The sequence below is a fragment of the Penaeus monodon genome, unplaced genomic scaffold, assembly GCF_015228065.2.
Source record: "Penaeus monodon isolate SGIC_2016 unplaced genomic scaffold, NSTDA_Pmon_1 PmonScaffold_229, whole genome shotgun sequence".
NCBI lineage: Eukaryota > Metazoa > Arthropoda > Malacostraca > Decapoda > Penaeidae > Penaeus > Penaeus monodon.
The window spans coordinates 57,951-69,753 of record NW_023652921.1 but is presented as its reverse complement, the minus strand read 5'-3'; the positions used below and the strand labels follow the sequence as shown (position 1 = coordinate 69,753).

Sequence of the window (11,803 nt, the reverse complement as noted above, 5' to 3'; positions counted from 1 at the left end):
AAAAGTAAAATTGAGTGGGATTTATTTTTTTAACATTTTAAAAAAAAAAAACCCCCAAAGGACATAAGAAAAAACCATTAATTAAAATACCCTTTAAAAACTACCCAAAAAATAAGTCCCAAATTGAAAGAAAAAAAAAACCAAAAAAAAAGGCAAAAAAAAGTTGGGATTTTTTTAAAGGGGGAAACCGACCAAAATTAAACCGATTTGGGAAAAACAAAACTGGACCAAAAAAATTTTAACGAAAAAAAAAGCAAAGGGGTTGGGGGGGCTTTTAAAAGGAACGAAAGTGTTTTATTTTTACAGTCCCCCCCGGGTAGACAAGGTACCCCTTTAAACCCATTTACTCTTGTAAAAACCAACAAAAAAAAAAGACCACATTCAAAACACACACGACACGCTATAAACAGGCATATAAGGAGGAGGAAAGCTTTCTCCATAAGGGGGGGCGTGCGGGGGGATACAAAAACAAAGGTAAGGAGAGAGAAAAAATTGTAAGCTTTCCAGATTTAGTTTGTTTACATATCGGTAGCCTGATATGAGAAAATTTGGGAAGTCCCTCCTTCCCTCACTAATCCACACATAGCCACAAACAATACAAATATCATATACATGTTACACAATTATGACCCCTTCTCAGCTTATGGAGTAAACTTAAAATATTTGGTGCAAAATATGTGCGGCTCGTTCAAAATTTCAAATAGCTGGCTATTCTTGATTATCACATTCTACCTGTTCACGTAAACCTAGTTATATTTGTCACTGTAATATATAGTGTAAACGTATATGTGATCTTTGTAATCTCCACATCTTTGTATTCTTTTTTCTTGCTCGCCTTTTAAACGGCCAGACTGTCCCCGAAATGCTATTCAAGTCGGTACACAGTCTTTCCTCTTTGCACGTGCCCCTCCCACACCGTAGTCCACAAAGTGTCGCTCCGCGCTCAACCCGCCTCGCCCTTGCTAGCCTCGGTCATAGTCTAGCTGTATCCTGTTGATATTTCTACCTTGCCTGGTTTCAGAGTGTGCTTACCCTTGATTCCATTACATATTTCTATCACTCCAGCACAAGAAGATAGATAGATAGAAGGGATCTGATGTATAGCTAAGAGAGGAGACAGAGGGGAGATACACACATGCATCATACTCTTTCGGACGGACGCGGTACGACCAACGATATATCGCCCACAGGCAAACGCATTCATACAACAGACATCACGACGTAAAAAGAATATTTAGAACACGTGCACAGAAAAAAAATTATAACACGCACATATGCAAACACATAGAAACACTCTTGTTTACCGACGCCTGAGTTGTTGCATCAGTGTTACCCTAAACAGTACGTCTTTTCGGCGGTCCTTTCCTCCGGCTTGTGCTCTGGCCGCCCCGAATTAGGTACAATTATGTGCTCACAGCCCACAGGGGTTATTATAAGGCATCCCTGTTAAAAATAAAATAAAAAAAAGGTAAAGAGGTTAGCAAAAAAGAGATAAAGAGGTTAGCATAAGGCACCCTTTCTCAAAAAAGAGGTAAGGGTTTTATCACAAAGGTTTTATCATAAATCCCCAAACAGAGGTAAAGAGGTAGCACAAAATATTATGCCTCAATAAAAGAGGTAAAGAGGTTAGTATAAGGCATTCTGACTCAAGAAAAAAAGAGGTAAAGATGTTAGCAGAAAGGGTAAAGAGGTTAGCACGAAGCATTATATATATATAGGGGAGCGCGGTGATGATTCGGAGTTTTTTTTTTCTTTTTATTATTAAAAAAAAAAAGTTGAAGCATTAACGTCATTTTTTGCATCTCTAAGTGTACCCCCATTATTTGGGCAATTTTGTGGTTTTCGAGTGCAAAAAGCCCCAAGCAGTTAAAAAAAATACAACTTGTTTCCTTTCAAGCTATAGATTTTCAAGCAAATGTATATAAAATGTCCGAATCATCCTTGCTAGTAGTGATAGTAGTGATTTATCAAAAAATGGTAAATATGTTTGGAGAAAACAGCATTACTAAAAAAGGAAATTAAGAGGTTAATATGATTCATCCTGACTCAAAAAAAAAAAAAAAATGTAAATGGGTTAGTATAAAGCATCCTGTCTGTCTATAAGATAAAAAAAGAGAGAGCTAAAGAGGTATCATGACCAAAAAAATATATATATAAATAATAAAAAAGAAATTAAAGAGTTTTTTTGAGTCATGATGCCTTATACTAACCTGTTTCCCTCTTTTTTTTCGTCATGATGCTTTGTGATAACCCCTTCCTTTTTTTTCCATTGATTTATGATGCTTCATGCTAACATATGTACATATTATATTAAAGTCAAGATCCTTTTTTTTAATTAATCATAATGATTTGTGTTCACCTCATTATTTTTTTTTTAAGGTACAGGATGCCTTGTGCTAACCTCTTCACTTCTTTTTTAGAGGTAAGATGTCTTGTGTTAACTTCCCTACCTCTTTTTCTTTTCTTTTTCTTTTTTTTTTCTTTTTTTTTGAGGGTAGCGGGATAAAGATACCTAGTGTAATCTGTTTTACAATCAGGATACCCAGGCTAGGTAGAAAGAGGTCATTGCTCATTACGGGGGCGGGCTAATAAGTTCCATGGTTGGACACTGCAGTGTTGCATGAAGGAAGTTTTCCTCGCTCCACACCACCAACCTATTATAGTTTATGTTTGAGTGTGTCGTAAGTGGCCTTGAGCGAGGCTGACTCACGTTTCCGTTATCTGTGGAGCAAAGGTCACCGATAAGAATAAGCAGCGAGGCGGTGCGGCCACATCGAGCTCACTTTCAACCCGCAGCGCCAACTGCCGCAAGGACAACGCCAACGCTCCAACAACAACAAAAACCTACGCCTCAACCGCTACGATGGCTGCCTCGAACAGCAACGCCCGCCTTGTAAGTAGCCCTTGGCTTAGCTTCAGGGAGCGCCGGCAACTCGGCACAGTATTTGTCGATTCGGAGGCAGGAATACGGGTGTGGGGGAGGAGGAGGAGAGGCCCGAAAGTGATATAAGCAACACAACGAATGGAAGACACAAATATTCCACAAAGGCGTGACAATAACCGTTCTCTCTCTGTAGGATGTCACTGAAGTAGTACATTCCATGATAAGGATCCAACGACCACTTCCCGTGAGTTCCGCTGCCTCTCGCCGGACTTTCACTGGAGGACTGGCCCTCAGAGCAACTTGGAGAGTCCTTCCGTGGAGGCAGTCCCTCAATTCGTCCTATTATTGGCGGGAAACACTCGCGAACAACTGCCTTTGATTCGGAATGCGTTTAAAAAAAAGAACAGACAACCAGCATTAGGGTGAGTAAAAATAAGAATGAAAACCAACTTACTTATCTTTACAGTTACAGTTCACGTTCACTGTAAGCTGGTAAGTGTAGGAGAGTGAATAAAAGATCAGGGTATTGAGTCAAAAATGAGATAAGGAGTAATTGAGTAAGGGAAGTATATGATTTACGACAATTATTGAGTGGGAGGCGAGAGAGAAATAGAGGAGAGAAAGGCATCACAAAGTAATAATTACTATAATTATAATAGTTATAGACCTCATATGTAAAGAACTAAGCATTGGAGAAAATTTTTATTTTTAGTGTAATTGAAAAACTCTCCATCTTTTGGCAAAAGTTATTTTTGGAATAGATTGTGTGGGTGAGAGAGAAATGTCGCTTCAAGACTAAATCTATAACCAGTAAGAGATGGATTTGGGGGGAAGCAGTTAATTCCGGATAATTTTTTTCTTTCCATGAAAAGACATAATTTAAGCGGTTTCACTTCATAAATGCAGAGCTTTGTCTCCTGTGCCTTTATATCTGGCTTCTTTCTGCGAGTCAACTGGCGACGAAAGGAAGGTTATAACAAGGAATAGCGAGAGGCCCATGACAAGCGGAGGAATGCGAATGGCAGTGGGTTCATATTATGAGGCTGGAAGAGGGAGAGGGAGATAGGGCCGAATCAGGGAGATAGAGAAGAAACGGAGAAGGTTGATAGAGAGAGAGGGAAGTAGGAACGATAGAGAGAGGGGGGAAAAGAGTGAAGAGGGAGAGAGGAGAGAAGCAGAGTGTGGGAACAATAAATTCATCTTTTTCAGCAGCCGCCTTGGGTTTGACATCAGGTAAACTTACACGCACACACACGGTTATACGCATACAAACACTGAATACTCACATACATATACAGACATATCCCGAAAAATTAAAGACAATACACATTACGAAACTCACGCAGAACAACACACACAAACCCTATTGTGATTTCTCTCTGAAGTGAGGTGTGAATTCCATCTCTCTTGAATGAATTCCGGCTGTGTGAATGAATGTAACATTCCTCAACGGGGCAAGCGATAGTAAATTTGGGTGAACACAAAATAGAATAAACGAAAAAGAAGTGCGTTGGGGATAGAGCTGATAGGGAAAGGAGTAGAGAGAATAGACTTGATCTTTTTATCATCTTCCGCCCCGGGTAGACAAAACAGGTCACCACCCTAAACACACCAATATACATCATGTAAACACACACACAATGAAATGTATAAATGCCAAGCAATCATATTCAAACATACACGACAACCCATACAAACTGGCATATAAGCAATGGATGAGAAGACTTTCCATACAGTAGCTATAGCACTGTCTTATCGATGGTCGACCCCAAGGGAGGGTGTGCGGAGAGGATACAAAGGCAGGTGAGGGAGGAGGGAGGAGAAGGGAAAAGAGAGTACAAGTTCTTATTGTCAATAGCCTGATTATAAGAAATTCCTCCTTCATACTTGGGAAACTCATCCTTCCCTCACATAATCACACACGAAAAAGAAAAGATAACATATCATACAAATGTTATACACTTATGATTCCGGAGATAGATTGCAATACATATTTGTGTCCTCAGAAAGGAAGGATAAAAAGTAGAACTGTTGGGCAATACGTGTGGCGCTTTCAATTTCAAATAGTTGGTTAATTCTAGCATCCACTCACCCTGTTCCAGTTAAGCCTGTTATCTCTGCAATATAATATATAATGTAACGGATATGTGATCTTTGTAATCTCCACACCCTGTATTCTTTTTCTTGCTCGCCTTTTGAACGCAAGACTCCCAAGCCTGTACACACTGTCTTTCCATTTGCACTTACACACTCACACACACACACACACACACACACACACACACACACACACACACACCCCACACACATATATATATATATTATATATATATATTATATATATATATATATATATATATATAATATGGTATATATATATATATATTATATATGATGTATGTGGGTTTGTGGTGTGTGTGTGTGTGTCTGTGTGTGTGTGTGTGGAGGGGGTTCATAAACATTTATATTTGTTGCACACACACGCACGACCAGACCACACAATATATAAATACACACCACACACACACACACCCACCACACACACACACACACATAATATATTATATATATATATATAGTATATTATATCTATATGATATATATATATATATATATACTATATATACATAATATACAATTACACATATATATACAGATATATATATTATGTATATATATATATATATATAGATCATATAATTATATATATATATATATATATATATGCAATGTTAATTCAGTGTGCGCCAAGTCGCTTTTTTCCTTGGTACTATCAGAGAGTTGTCCAAGCTATAAAGGAAAGAAAGGAAATTCAATGGTTTTCAAAAGTTGAAAGTGCATATTGAAATACTAATAAATAAATGAATAAATAATAATCAAAACATTTACCCACGTGTTCCTGCTAACTAAACCTTTTGTTGGGTTGACTCAGTAGTAGGTGTCTCTTTTTGCAAAAGAAGAAGAAAAAAAAACAGTGAAAAGAAACACGCGCCATATTTTAAGAATTCCCTATAACTCCCCCTCCCCTCCCTTCAATAGACTCCCGCGCCCCACCCCAATAGACCCATAGGCTGCCACACTAAATAGCCTGACAACCCTCTCAACCCCCAATATATTGCCACAGACACCCCTACAGACTTCCACTCCCCTCAAATAGCCTGCCGCGCCCTCCTCATATAGTCTGCCACGATTTCACCCCCCGCAACCAAGTATGAGTGCCTCAGTGTCGCCAAGGAGTGCCAGTGCCTCGGCAGTTGCGAAGGTGACCTTCAGCCGTGCGTTATCTGGCGAGCTCACAGATGCGAAGATAAGCAACAAGTCGGGAAGAGTTAATTTTCAGCGACACAACCTCCGTTCTGGGAGGAACACACATGCACGTGCGTGTACGTGTGCATGAGTATGTGCTTATGAGGCATGTGTGATTGTACATGTATGTTTGTGGATTTATTAGCACATCCGATGGACGCCCTGACACGTATCCCGGCAATCCTTGCGAGCGCCTGTGCCTCCTGTGCCAGTTCCTGTCGTCCATTGCATGTGTTGCGAAGGACTTCGTTCCCTTTCGCGCAATGGCTCAGTGGGCTGAGGCGCCCGAGTGCTCCTCTGTGCTCGGGACTTGGAGGCTCTAGCGCCGCGAGTGAGTACGAAGCCAGGTGCTCAGCCCAAAGGGGGCGGCGGCAAAGGAGTGGGAGCCCAGCTATGCCCAGCCCACAGGGGGTGGTGGCGAGGGAGTGGGAGCCTTGCTATCCCCAACCCACAGGAGGTGGTGGCGAGGAAGTGGGAGCTCTGTTTTCCCCAGCCCACAGGAGGCGGTGGCGAGGGAGTGGGAGCCCAGTTATCCCCAGCCCATAAAGGCGGCGGCGACCTTCACAAAGGCTCCGTAGGTCGAGGCTACGTGCCACTCGCCGTCTGCCGACCTTTTTTTACCATTTTATGCAGAATCAAAGTCAGTCTCTGTCTCGCCCTCAACCCCACTTCTGTCTCTTTCTCCCGCCTTTCCTTTTCTCTTTCATCCCTCCCCCTCTCCGCCTGTGCACCCGTCTCGCCACCTCTCCTTCGTTTTCAGGTGCCATCCTTTCTCCTTTTCTTATCAATTGCCTTTCATCTCCATTGATTATCTCTCTTCCTTCCGTCCTACATTACCTTTTCTCTCTCTCCTCCCTCCGTCCTCCATTCGCCTTCCTATATCTCTGCTCCCTCTGTACGTCATCTGCTTTTCTTTCTCTTTCCTCCTGTTCATTATCATTCCTCTCTCTCTCCTCCTCCTTCCACTCTGTATTACCTTTATCTCTCTCCTGACTCCGTCTTTTATTATCTCTCTTATCCGTCCATCCATTCTTTATTACTTCTCTCTCCTCCCTCTGTCTCCCATTCGCCTCTCTTATCCTCCCCCCCTCTCCCCTTCCTTATCACACACACGCCCACACATGATAAGGCAACCATAAACTTTCTTCGCAGAAAAGGTCGATGGCGTGTAGGAGCCCGAGAGATGGGTCCAACAGGAGTACGGTAGATGGGGAGCCAAAGATTTAAGGTAGACAGCCTACATGTCTTGACTCCTTTACTGAAGAGTAATGATGGAGTGCGGCTGCTCCTGGGAGGAGGTGTTGCTCCTTGGCACTCAGCAGGAAGGATGCCTGTCATATTGTACTGTGGTCTAAGGAATGCTATAAATCACGTGTTTAGCATCTGACAGTCGGTGGTGAGGAAAGGTAATTTTTCAACAATACTTAGTTCTTGCAGAAGGGGATAGGCGAGACATTGGAATGGCTATCGTAGCAAAAAGAGATGAACGTGTAACATTATATAATTTGTCTAAAATAAAACAGATACATACAATCATAATAGCATACATATTTTAGTAATGTGATATAGATAATGCTGCATTACACGGCGTCTCCTTGTCTGAACTTTTTATTTTCCTGAGAACCACTGATAAGATATTTACTCTGTACCCTCTGTGTGAATATGTGAATGGTTGCATGTATGCGTGTAGGTGTATATATTTATAACCGTAAATATCTGTATATGCATATATATGTGTCCTTATATTTCTGCTTTTGTCTGTGTATAAACATGGTTGTGGTTTTGTCTGTATTTGTGTATGGGTGTACGTTTATTTATGTGTGTGTAGGGGTATGTAGGTGCATATAAGTCTATTACTTGACATAAGGGAGAAGGTTTAGTTCAACGCGGCACCCAAGTCCTCTCGCGACCCAACCCAAGGCGTCGTCGCTAATCTGACGCTTGTTTTCCGACGCCTCAGGTGTGGCGCATCGGCGTCATGTATTACTATAGTTGCTTCTTCAACCTCCCTTGGCGCTTGATCTGCATGCAGTGAAACGACCACCTAACAACCAGCACCGCACAACTCCCCCACCCTCATCCCTTCTCCTTCCTCCGCCCAAACTGTGACCCCGTCGCGCAGAAAAAGATCCTTTGCGAGGCAGAGGCTGTCAGCGGATGGGGGAGAGTTTGCCTGTGTGTCTATGTAAACATATGATTGTATTTGTTTGTATGTGTGTTGGAATGCATGTAGGTGTAGACGAAACACTCGAGTCATTGCGCTGAATTCAGGAATCACATTACAAGTTGTGAGAAAAACCTAAATAGGCATTTCGAACAGCCAGTAATGGAGTACAAATTTAACTGCTGCGCAGATGAGGATACGCACATCCCATGTGCGTATCCTCACATGGGAAGCCCGCCACAGACACCTGGGATGGAGTTCGCCAGGACACCTGTCGCCTCTCCTTTTTTTCTGAACATTTGTGTCGGACTCCCTACGACGGAGGATTACAACAGTTACCTATGACCTGATATTAATGGGTAAAGGGAGTAATATTTTGTGTATATATTCGCTGCCTCTCTCCCAGTATAAGACCAGAACTTCCCCTTTTATCTTTTTTTTCCTGATTTTCTTTTGAGTTCATTTTCAAAATAGAAGTGCTGTAAGAGAGAAATCATTTACAATTACAGTGAACAGAATATTCAACAGAAATGCACAAACACCGGGTCCTACACTTCTCAGTAATGATGGGGTTTCGATGTGAGGGCTGATGAGCGAGTCTTTTTACACGGACACATACACGTACACACACACGCACATATGAATGTACATATACACATACACACACAAACACACACACATAGACACGTACTTACACGCACATGCACTCAGGCACATATACTGTAAATGTACATACGTATTTTCGTGTACACAAACATACACATACTCATAACGCACATACATGCACACGCACACATACACTTAAACACACACATAAATGTACATTCTCACATGCCTGCACATAAACACACGCACACACACACATACACACACACACACAGATATATATACACGCATATGTACACACATACACACCCATGCACATATACTGTACATGTTCACACGTACTCTCGTGCACACAACACTTACACATACTCAAACACACATACACACACACGCACACACGCACACGCATGGCACACACACACACACATCTATGTGTATACACTGTATACACATACACGTACACATACTCACATATGAATTTTTGGCAGGACCTTGAAGTAGGAAAGAGTGAGCCACAGAACTGGAAGAGGTCAAGATCTTTGTATGTTAATACTGAGGGTATTGTGCAGCAAAGAGCCAGTCGCCCGAAAGTAGTCGAATTTGTTCGTGTTCTATGACATCTTGATCAGTGTTTGGTTTCTCCCTCTTTATTTATCATCCCAAGCCGATTGTCTTACCATAAGTAAAGGGAAAAGGGGTTTTATTTAAGGATATAAGTGAAACGTGGCGGAGGGGCCCGTGAATTCGGTTAGCTTCAGGCTGACTCTACAACTGAGGCTAACCGTGACCAATGTACCCGAGCTGCGAAGGGCTGTGCCAATGACACGAGCATGGCCGCGGGAAAGCTCCGCAAAACAGTGAGCTTGGAGCTCCTGGTGCAGAGCTGGCAGGTTGCGAGAGAGCATTGGGTAATCCCGGGGCTCTGCCCAGACGATCTAAAAGCCTGGCTAAAAAAGGGTGAATGAAAGAGAAAGAAACGTTGACCAATAAAGGAAAACAATAACCAGTTTTATAAGATAAGTAAACACTAAGAGACGAGAATCAATAGGGTGACAATGAAGACCTGACAAGACCGGCTTGGGGGCTACGTCTGTGGACAGCTTACCTATGGGCGCAGGATTTACAATATAAAATGGCAGTTCTGGAAGCGATTAAGAACAGATGATAAGTAGAAACAGTCAGTGAAGTACTCATCTAAGTTCCAAAGGTCAGAGATGGGAGAAAACAATGTACTCGGAAAAAGCAATAGAGAGAAGAAGAGAAAAGGAGAAAGAGAGTAATTGAGAGAGTGAGAGAATAAATTGGGAGGGGGAAAGAGCGGGAAAGAATGGAGAGTGAGATGTAATGTGAATGAAAGAGAGGAAGTAATTGGGAGAGAGTAATTGAGAGAGTGAGAGACAGACGAAGTGTGTGAGGGAAAGAGGGGGTGAGGACAGGAAAGAGAGAGAGAGAGAGAAGCAGGTTAGAGCGAGGGTTCCTTGCTTAGGGGACACTCGGGTGATCCGTCTCTCTGTCATTGGAAATATTCTAGTTACCTGGCCATTACAGAAATAAAACTTCAAAAGAAACGATCCAAAACTGAAAGGAATATACTGATAAATAAATAAATTCAGCTATGATGTCGGGGGAAACACACTTAGACCAGGAAAGGGCGGGGAGGCATTTCCTTCTTACGGGGGCGGGCCAATGCGTGCATATCGTTCCAGTTAGACGCTGCAATGTTCACGAAAGCGATTCCGTAGCTCACACACACAAACTACACTTTTTATGGTTTGTGTGTCTCCTAAGGGCGTGAGTGCGCGTGGGGCGGGCCTGAGCGAGCTGACTCTTCCGTTCCGTTATCTTTTGAGCGAAGCTCGCCGATATACACACACACAACAACACAGGACCCCACACAAACACCACACACACACAACACACAACACACACACACAACACACACACATATATATATATATATATATAATTAATATTATATTATATATTATATTATATTTATAATCGAATATTAAACCATGGCATCGAAATATAATGCTCGAACGAAACTGAAAGGGGTTTGGGCGCCACCCGCCAAAATCTGGTCGCGTAGAAAGACGGGGGAAACAAGGAAGTGGAACAAGGAAGGGAAAAGGGTAACTTCTCAGTAGTGTGTGTCGTTTGATATAGTGGGGAGGGGGGAGGTGTGGCGAAGTAGTGGTGCAATAGTGTGGTGAGTGGGGCAGTGGTGTAGTGGATGGGGCAGTGGTTTTATTGGATGGGGGATTGGTGTAGTGGATGGGGGATTGGTGTAGTGGATGGGACGTGTGTATTGGATTGGGATTGTGTAGTGGTTTGGGGCAGTCGTGTATGGATAGGGAAGTCGGTAGTGGAAGGGGGAAAATGTGTGTAATGTAGTGATACAGAAAATAGATTAGGAGTAACAAGTGAGGTGTACAGAGCGACTGAACAAAGGAGAGACAGACAGACAGACAGAAAGACAGACATATAGACAGAGAAGAGAGAGACACAAAGAGAGAAGGGGTAAGACTGAGTAATCCCCATCCCCGTCCCCATCCCCATCACCACCACCATCAATAAACCACCACCATCATCCCCATTACAACCACCACATCCCTATCTCCACAACCATCATCCATGATCATGTTTCCTCCCTCCTATGATGACCTGGCTTCCTCATGCTGCTGTGCGATGAGAGCACGAGTGTCTGGTGCCTCTAAGTCCGCCCACCGATGAAGACCGAGTCACCTTCCCTTTCAGGTCGCTCTGGTCAACGCCGGCGACGCAGAAGGACTACGGGCCGCCCTCGCCGCCCTCTCCGCTGACGCCCGCGCCGAGTTCTTCAA

The 11,803-nt window shown here is 42.7% G+C and overlaps 1 long non-coding RNA gene across 2 annotated transcripts in view; it reads left to right on the top strand.

The window, feature by feature from the left end:
- Positions 1–2,692: 2,692 nt before the first annotated feature.
- Positions 2,693–11,803, top strand: part of LOC119570190 — a 63,603-nt gene continuing 54,492 nt past the window's right edge. For both annotated transcript variants that reach the window (XR_005228378.1, XR_005228379.1), the window contains exons 1-2: positions 2,693–2,893; positions 11,718–11,803. The exon at positions 11,718–11,803 is cut by the window's right edge and continues 2 nt beyond it. This is a non-coding gene — a long non-coding RNA (uncharacterized LOC119570190). The remainder of the gene's footprint in view (positions 2,894–11,717) is intronic.